We start from the raw sequence: 10,709 nt of genomic DNA on the forward strand, positions 1-10,709 counted from the left end.
AGTATAAGTCGTACTTTTGATACGAAGTACACATATAGGTAGAGCAAATATAGCGAGTGCGTTCTCAAAACGTATGCATTAAGGACATAAAGTTTCGAATTCGACACGAATTCTATCAACGCTATCGAGATGCACCAACTCGTACTTATTACCTGCCTGATATCAGGACATTAAGTTGTAGGTCACCTTAATAATTATTGAAAGACCGGTTTAATCACATACAAATAATTACATTATTACCTATTAGTTTCGATCGATATCAGTCATATAATAATAAGTGCATATATTTACTAAATTTTATAAAACCGAGAAACTAACTGATTTAAATCGGCTACAGTTTAAACTACTGGCTCTTGAAGTTTGAAATAATATGGATCTACCTAGATTTTCGTTTGATATAGAATTCCTAAGAAAGAGTATTCAAAAATTCCAATATTCAGCGTAGAACCATCATTATTTTATTTACCTAAAGTTATTTTTTATTGATGTGAAATTTGGTTTCGGCGCATTGGGCTATTGTGGGATAGGCAAAAACTTCTCGATCGCGCCGATTTATATAAAAACTAAACTCAAATGTGTTAGTGTTTTTAATTTAAATTGATACTAAGTAACTTTAAACTTGTAAATTGTACCATTGTTACATGTTTTCTGGCAAAATAAAGGATTTATGATTATAATTACAATATTTAAGAAAACTAGATGAAGTCGGAAAAAAGCTAGCAGGCTATTAAAAAAAATATGACATTTCTTTCTATATAGGTACGGTCTACTTATTTAAATTTATGTTATGCAAGCTTTCGTAATCACTAAAAATAATTTGAGTGATATTAAAAATAAACAAGTTTGTTGAGAAGTTATTTTTTGTAACATTTAAGTATTCATGGAATGGAAAAATACTTTTCTATTTCAAAATGTTAGACCAACTAATAAGTATGTATAATTTATTCAGTAGATTGCTTATTATGCGCTCTACCAGAGTGAACTGTATACAGTATTCATTCTATTTAGAGGAAAGTGTGTTTGTGTAGGGTTAGTATGAGATTTTTTACTCTAAATCTCACCAACGTTGATAGATTTGAACGTCGAAACACTATGATGTGAAAGTAGAATGGGCTGTCTTAATTTTAAAGCTCAAGTTATCCAGCTCTCCAAGCGCGAAAAATATCGACTGTAAACTTCACCTAAATTTTGACGATTTCATTTTATACTATTTCGTACTGCGCAGTGTCACCGTTCAAGACAGTCATCTAGCTTGAACAAAAATTTTATAAAATACAAGATAAAGTTGAAAACTAAAACCCGACTGCGATCTCTGAAATATTATAGTAAAATTGTTTTTCTATCACTTAGTATATATTAATGTTGTAGTACATTTATATTTATGAACTCAGAATTTTCTCTTCTTTCATTTGACACCCCACTCAATACAATAGCAAAATAAAAATTTTGTAAACCCCATTTTTTTTCATGTAACATCTGTTAGGTCGTTTTTTTGTATAAAATGTAGCCTATGTCACCCGGACCTTTACGACGAATCGATTGACATCTCATTTATCAAAATCGGCCCAGTAGTTTAGGCGCTGCGGTGGAACACAAAGAATCTGGATACAAACATATACACATACATACACACATACATACATACATACATACATAGACTGCTAAAATCATAACCCTTTTGGCTTTGCCGCAGTCGGGTAAAAATGAAGGTACGTTTACTAGCGAGGCTCCACTTAGTAAGGAAGGCGTGGCGTACCTATACGTATAATCCTTTAACTGAAGGAAACGAGTTTTTTCCTTCATGCTGTAAAGTTGTTAAAATTGAGCTAAGACTAGTACTGGTTGCCAGTTCACAGTCGATATACGAAAACGTTTTGAAGGTTAATTTCACTTTTTTGTGTTTCGATATTCGAAATCAATGTTTGAAATCTTTCAGGACTTGTAAATTATTATAACAACTACCACAACTGGCCGGCATGCACTGCAGCAGCTGATGTACTACCCAATAGGTAACTTAACGGCAAAATAATTATCACCAATAGACCTTTAGAAAGAGATTTCGACTTTGTAGAGCGTTGTCTCTGTTACTCATACGTACTATTTGATATTTGCTTGGTCTCAACAATAGAGACAACGCTCTACAAAACCGCTATCTCTTTCTAAAGTACTGTACTTAATTTGCGTAAATGTTCTCACTGTAGATAATATGATGTCATGTACTTATATTTCGAGTTTCATATAAAAATCGCCAATAAACTTAATCAATAAAAAAATATGTGTGAATGATAACATTGCTAATATTCGTTCTAATTCTAAGTTAAACAATAGCACAGACCGGAACACAATATCATGTGTTGTGATAATAAAATAGAGTAGGATACAACAACTAAGTAAGTAATTAGGTTATCATAAAGTACAGAATTTTTGAAGTCGGTTAAAAAATCTTGTCTTACCAGTTACTAATTTTTATAATTGGATAAGGTCGCTTTAGTGTTTCGTTCCTATTATCGAAAGGTGCCAACGGGAGCTTATTACAAATATCCGCTGTCCATCCGTCCGTCCGACGTCCGCATTATAGGTAGAGAGTGGAAATTTTCACATCTATAATAACAAATGCTTGATAAAAATTTCAAAATTACTGCCATGAAAATTAGTAAAAAACCGAAACACGACGGACAGACAGACAGACAGACAACAAAGTGATCCTACAACGGTTCAGTTTTTCCTATTGAGGTATGGAACCCGAAAACAAATGTGTTATTTCTTGTACGATGGTACGGACCCTTGATGTGCGAGTCCGACTCGCACTTTAACGATTTTATTATATAACTAGCTGACGCCCGCGACTTCATCCGCGTGGATTTAGGTTTTTCAAAATCCTGTAGGGACTCTTTGATTTTCCGGAACATAGAGAGCCTATGTGTTAATCCTGGGTATAATCTATCTTCATTCTGAATTTCAGCCAAATCCGTTTAGTAGTTTTTGCGAGAAAGAGTAACAAACACACACACATACATACACACAAACTTTCGCCTTTATAATATTAGTGTGAAGTGTGATACTGAGCTTATTTTGATAAGCGCAATGATAGGTAGGTAGTTGCTTTAGGTACCCACTCCTTCCTCGTTATTACGGAAACATAAATGACGATGGCATTATTCTTTGATCGTCTTAAAAAAAAAAGAGACTGCTAAAAAAAGTAGAACAGGAAAATTATATTGCCGTAATTACGGAAAATACGTTGAAGTAACATTTTTGCGTAATAATTAACAATCCATATTAATATTATATCCACATATAGATAATAAATGCGAAAGTTTGTCTGTCGGTCCATCTGCTACGTTTTGGCGAAAGACACAGAGATAGGTAGTTTACACCCTGGAGTTAGATACTTTTGTTTCGTAAAAGCAGAGTTCCCACGGATTTTTCATAAAACACGGACGAAATCGAAGGCATCGTCTTGTTTTTAATATTGATCAATTTGAATTATAAATTACTTCATTAACAGCTATCTTAAGATGATAGCGTGACTATTACAATTATTTATCCATTGTTAATATTTATTCCATTCCTACATTTTATTTCTTGTCGTAGAATAAAATAACAACAAACATTTTCGTCTTATAAAAATGAATCCCTATTTTCCTTGGTCACGCCATAATTTAAAAACAACTGGATCAAATTGGATTTCGTTTTGTTTGTAATTGGTAAACAAGGATTTTACGACCACATAACTCGAAAAGTAGTCGATGGACTTACTTGAAATTTTTACGCAACGTTGTATTTCTATAAAGAGTATTTATCAGGGGGCACGGCAGTGCCCCCGCCAAGACGAGCCAAACGGCGGCCGGGGCGCTACGTAGTACCTTTTTCTCGAAGTGTTTCGCCGTATTTTCGACCCGTCATAACTTCGGTCTGGATGACGCTAGAAAGCTGAAATTTTCAGTATAAGGTGTCCTCAGCAAATTTACCAAATATACTAAGTATCAAATATCTAGCTTTTATGGTTATAGATTTATTGATACCTAAAATACGCCGTTTTCGTCCCTCACTGATGATCATCACAATTCATAGTCTGTAATTCTAGGGTACTTCCAGAAGTCCTAGAAGGCTGAAATTTGGTATGTAGACTAGAAATTGCATACAAACTACAGGAAAATTAAGAAATTGGCAATGCCCCCCCTCTACGCCTCTTATGAGTAAAGCAAATCTGTAAATTCTGTCGCTAGAATTCTGATATTTGCAGGATAAGATGTTCTTGGCAAATTGATTAAATTCATTGAGTATCAATTGTCTAGCTTTTATAGTTTCAGATTTATTGACAGTCAAAACTTCTAGTCTGTAATTCTAGGGTACTTCCCGAAGTCCTAGAAGGCTGAAATTTGGTATGTAGACTAGAAATTGCATACAAACTACAGGAAAATTAAGAAATTGGCAATGCCCCCCCTCTACGACTCTTATGAGTAAAGCAAATCTGTAAATTCTGTCGCTAGAATGCTGATATTTTCAGGATAAGATGTCCTTGGCAAATTAATTAAACTCATTGAGTATCAATTGTCTATCTTTTATAGTTTCAGATTTATTGACAGTCAAAACTTCTAGTCTGTAATTCTAGGGTACTTCCCGAAGTCCTAGAAGGCTGAAATTTGATATGTAGACTAGAAATTGCATACAAACTACAGGAAAATTAAGAAATTGGCAATGCCCCCCCTCTACGCCTCTTATGAGTAAAGCAAATCTGTAAATTCTGTCGCTAGAATGCTGATATTTTCAGGATAAGATGTCCTTAGCAAATTGATTAAACTCATTGAGTATCAATTGTCTAGCTTTTATAGTTTCAGATTTATTGACAGTCAAAACTTCTAGTCTGTAATTCTAGGGTACTTCCCGAAGTCCTAGAAGGCTGAAATTTGGTATGTAGACTAGAAATTGCATACAAACTACAGGAAAATTAAGAAATTGGCAATGCCCCCCCTCTACGACTCTTATGAGTAAAGCAAATCTGTAAATTCTGTCGCTAGAATGCGGATATTTTCAGGATAAGATGTCCTTGGCAAATTGATTAAACGCATTGAGTATCAATTGTCTAGCTTTTATAGTTTCAGATTTATTGACAGTCAAAACTTCTAGTCTGTAATTCTAGGGTACTTCCCGAAGTCCTAGAAGGCTGAAATTTGATATGTAGACTAGAAATTGCATACAAACTACAGGAAAATTAAGAAATTGGCAATGCCCCCCCTCTACGACTCTTATGGGAAAAGCAAATCTGTAAATTCTGTTGCTAGAGTGCTGATATTTTCAGGATAAGATGTCCTTGGCAAATTGATTAAACGCATTGAGTATCAATTGTCTAGCTTTTATAGTTTCAGATTTATTGACAGTCAAAACTTCTAGTCTGTAATTCTAGGGTACTTCCCGAAGTCCTAGAAGGCTGAAATTTGGTGTGTAGACTAGAAATTGCATACAAACTACAGGAAAATTAAGAAATTGGCAATGCCCCCCGCTCTACGCCTCTTATGAGAAAAGCAAATCTGTAAATTCTGTCGCTAGAATGCTGATATTTTCAGGAGAAGATGTCTTTGGCAGATTGATTAAACGCATTGAGTATCAATTGTCTAGCTTTTATAGTTTCAGATTTATTGACAGTCAAAACTTCTAGTCTGTAATTCTAGGGTAATTCCCGAAGTCCTAGAAGGCTGAAATTTGGTGTGTAGACTAGAAATTGCATACAAACTACAGAAAAATTGAGAAATTGGAATTTTCCCCCCTCTACGCCTCTTATGAGAAAAGCAAATCTGTAAATTCTGTCGCTAGAATGCTGATATTTTCAGGATAAGATGTCCTTGGCAAATTGATTAAACGCATTGAGTATCAATTGTCTAACTTTTATAGTTTCAGATTTATTGACAGTCAAAACTTCTAGTCTGTAATTCTAGGGTTCTTCCCGAAGTCCTAGAAGACTGAAATTTGGCATTAAGTACAAATTTCAAGAATTATGAACAACAGATAAATTAAGAAATCGGGTCCCCCTTCATCCCCTCGTATATGAGATGCATATCTGTAAAATCTGTTGCTCGAATACTAAAGTTTACATGATAAGATGTCCGTGGCAGATTTATCAAACGTACCAAGTATCTGTGTTTCCTGAAGTCCTAAAAGACTGAAATTTGGTATATCATAGTACATTGCAAGTTGAATAAAAGCTTTTAAAAAAAGAGGTAACGATAGAGAGTGGGCCATGAAAATGATGAACCTACAAGAAATAGATCCAAAAAAAATTTAGGGCACCTGCCAAAAAGAAATGAAATCCCACCAAAAACATTTCATGTAAAAAGTTAGCCAAGACTCACAAGTTCATAATGTTTTCACTGTTAAAAAGTTATGAGATCTATAGTAGAGCCAAGCCCCTAGCTGATCTTAGATTTGTGCTGGCCATGGGACCTATCCCAAGTCCAAAGTAATATAGCTCTTAAATGTTCTTGACTATATCACATTTATAACAATAAATAACAAATCACTCTACTTACAAGCTCTGATTCTACAAACCCTATATCTTGGTAAAAAAAGTACGGCTTGGCCGTTTAATGTTCGTAAAACTATTACATGACATAACATATTAAACGTTAAAAGTTATTAAACGGCCAAGCCGTCTTTTTTTACCAAGATATAGGGTTTGTAGAATCAGAGCTTGTACGTAGAGTGATTTGTTATTTATTGTTATAAATTTGATACAGTTAAGAACATTTAAGAGCTATATTACTTTGGACTTGGGATAGGTCCCATGGCCAGCACAAATCTAAGATCAGCTAGGGGCTTGGCTCTACTATAGATCTCATAACTTTTTAACAGTGAAAACATTATGAACTTGTGAGTCTTGGCTAACTTTTTACATGAAATGTTTTTGGTGGGATTACATACCTACTTTTTATCTCGATGTTCCCCTGGGAACAGGGACTTATTTATTTACAGGAATTATTTACGTCCATAAATTACTATGATGCGTACTCGGATATAGCTAGTGTATTATAAATTATAAAGGATGTTAATCATACGCATAATACTCGTCCTTATGAATTCAAACTTATAGAACCTACGTTTACAAGTGTAATATTTGTATAAGTAAATGAGCAAATCGCTAACAAAACAATTACCTAATAGATTTAATACGTACCTACTTTGTATGATTTTAATAATAATTATAATATACCATCTACAGAAGATACCTAGCATTTGTTTGCTATTCGATGATAATGTTACGTCCTTCCTATATCGTACATCTTCTTTATCTATACATCACAAACATCGGTCAAGTGTGAGCCGGACTCGCACACGAAGGGTACCGTACCCCTACGTATACTTATTATGAGTACCTACTCAATTATACTACGATCTAGCCTAATTTATAAGTAGTTTAATTTTAACCTGCAGGAGAACTTGGTTCTCCGCAGGAGAACCAAGTTCACTGACATAGCCCAAACTATTAGCAAGCTGAAGTGGCAGTGAGGCAATGGCCGTTGGAGCCGGAAAGTCCTTGAGTGGAGACCGCGTTTAAGCAAACGTAGTGTGGGACGCCCTTCAGCACGATGGACCGACGATATAAAGCGGCTGGCGGGAAGTGGCTGCATGAGGAAGGCTGAGGACCGGGTGTGGTGGCGCTCTTTAGGGAAGGTCTATTTCCAGCTGTGGACGCCCACAGGCTGATGATGATGATGATGATTAATTTTAACCTAAGCTTATAAATTCTCTTATAAAAGGTTTAGTCCTTTTTAGTCTTCTAGTAGTACGGAACCCTAATAAAAAGACTTATCGTGACTGAGTGACTGATCTACCAACGCACATCCCAACCACCACTGTTAGAAAATTGTGACGTTAGATTCCTGTTATGACGTAGGTACTAGGCGCTCACTAAGGGAGGATTTCACGTCTAAGAGGGGTTAAACATCCCTTTTAGGAGATGAAAGTCTATAAATGAAAGTCCGTCATTTTTCTAGTTCCTACTACGTATCTATGACAATTGGTATTTGAGCTTTCGGCCAAAATATGTGTTTCAGGATTTCTGGAAATGCCACACGAGCAAAGCCGGGTTAGGTCAGCTAGCTATATGTAATCATGAATTTATCAAAATTGATTAAATTATTTAACCACGAATGCATTATGCATGCTGCGTGTTTTTAACCTGAGGTCAGTGATCTTGAAATTCTTGATCCACTCAAGAACAAGTAACCAGTTACCTACATATCTACCTACCTAGCTACAATCTAGCTACCTACAAACGGTTAGGTAAACTAATTAAATAGAATCCAGTTATATGAATCCACTAGATGATGCCCGCGACTTTGTTCGCGTGGATTTAGGTTTATTAAATCCCGTGCAAACTATTTGATTTTCTGGGATAAAAAGTAGCCTAGGTATGTGTTAATCTCCATTCTGAATTTCAGCCAAATCCGTCCAGTAGTTCAGTAGTTTTTGCGTGAAAGAGCAACAAACATACACACACACATACATACACGCACTTTCGCTTTTATATTATTAGTGTAATAACTCGGTTGAAATTCTGTAAATTTATTTAAAAATAATAAAGGTCGAATGGGAAAAATAGCTTTTTCTAAAAAGTAAAAGCTGTTTAAGGTAATTGCTATTTGACAAATCGCAAAAATGCTGTACTTTGAAGTAAATTGTTTATTTTTCTAAAGCATTAACAGCTATTAAATACATGCAATTAAAAACTTCAGTTTGTGAAGATTATAAGGGCCTTTTTTAATTTAGTATACATTATCCCAATAATAAAAAAAAACCAAGTTGAAAACATTGCTGTTCGCAACTTGTTCTGTAAAAGTTTTCTTTAACATCTTGATACTTTGAAGCCAACCTCCAGAAAATGATATGTTTAGGTTTAGCAATCAATTTTAACTGTTAGTTTTATACTAAATGTTTTTCGTTTCTTAAATAATCTAAAACTAACCAAAAAACTTCCTGTGCTATTTATTTTCTTGCAGGCGCTCTATGGAATTCAGTGTCCACTGGACTGTCATGGCGGAAGGACTGTGCGCGTCATTTCGTCGCAAAATATTATTTAAAATGAATATAAGCTTATTATTTTTGAATGAAAGTTGTGTTTATAATCGTTGAAAAATAAAATAGGGATTTTTTCATTTCTAAATGAAGCCTGCTTATATACTAAATTTTATTCTAAAGTTACGGTTTTACCAGGTAAATACTCGGAGGTTGTCATAGATTATGATGACAGATAGTAAGTGTTCTAAATAGGTATTATACCTATGTTAGGAGATAGCGCGCCTCGTTCCGGGTGCCGTGTTCCGAAATGGATTTCGTAGTAGTGCAAGTTTGGTGCAAGCCCCACATGACGGAGGGGTATGCGTCAGGCATTTCCTGTGTACAAAAAAAAGACCTATATTTCGGATCCATATTTCATCACTGACAATATGCACTATTCAAAGACTGTTCTTCAAGCATTGAGGAATTTTGGACAGAGACATCTCGAAGGTTCCCGAAGGCTGCCTGAGTTAGATTTGTCGGCTAGCTAGCTTTTTTCGAAATTGGACTTACTTAGCTGGATTGTGTGTTAGAGATTTCTTATGAGATATTATATGTACATAATATAACCATCATAAGGAAGCTCAGATTCATGCTGCGGGCAATGGGGAGAGCCTAAAGGTTGGAACGCCATTTCGGCGGCCGTGTTTCCTGCCATATATACCATAGATACCTGCAAGCCAAGAGTGAATAGGCATCTTCCAGGTAAGCGTGCTCCAACTTGGACCTCATCATTGCTTTCTTTAAAGCATGATTGTCGTCAAGCGCAAGCGCAAAGATTCAGGCGGCGCAAACCCGTAGCATGTGGAAGACCCTATTAAAGACCTATGTTCACTGTGGACGTCTGTCGGTTGATGTTGATGATTATGTCTTTAGTGCAAGTAGTTCAGTAGTTTCAGAGTTTATCGATAACAAACAAACAAACCTTTCCTCTTCATAATATATGTACTTAGTAGCGCAAACTTGGAAAAAATCTCGTGGAAACTCTTTGATTTTCCGAGATAAATGTCATTTTACCTGGCAGCCCTAATCAATTTTATCACTGATAATAATAACTAATTCATAACCGTTAAAACTAAGAGTCAAAATCTCGTTTTTCTAGTCGAGTTCCGTAGGCTCTTTGAACCCACCGCATTATTATCCCAAGAAAACCTACCATTAGATGTAGGAATAATGGAAAGAGGTCACAACCCTCAGCAATAAAGAATACGATGCGGAGAGAGATGTCACTCTCAAGGTCTTTAAATGTATCCATGCAAAAAACCACGTCGACTGGTTGCTCCGTTGCAGCGTGATTGAATATTAAACCAACAAACACACTTTCGCATTTGAAATATGGCCAGTGATTATAAGAAACAGTTTAAATCTCTCTCTGCTCTCCGAGAGACGTTAGGCAAAGTGAACACGAATTATGACACTTCTGTGTTCTTATACAAGCTTAGGTCTCTCAATTTTGTCAATTAATGTCAAATTTCTTTCTCAGATCAAAACCTAGTAAGTGGTTTAAATTCAAGAGAAGTTTAGGCCGTAGTCTTCAACAAGAAACTCGGCGGTTGCTCTTTTCAAAGATTTGATATACAATATTAAATTGCTTAAAACGCACATAACTGAAAAGTTAGTAGTGCGTGATTCCAGGATCGAACCCCCGACCTTCG

This window comes from Maniola jurtina, chromosome 11 (genome assembly GCF_905333055.1).
Source record: "Maniola jurtina chromosome 11, ilManJurt1.1, whole genome shotgun sequence".
In the NCBI taxonomy this organism is placed as follows: domain Eukaryota; kingdom Metazoa; phylum Arthropoda; class Insecta; order Lepidoptera; family Nymphalidae; genus Maniola; species Maniola jurtina.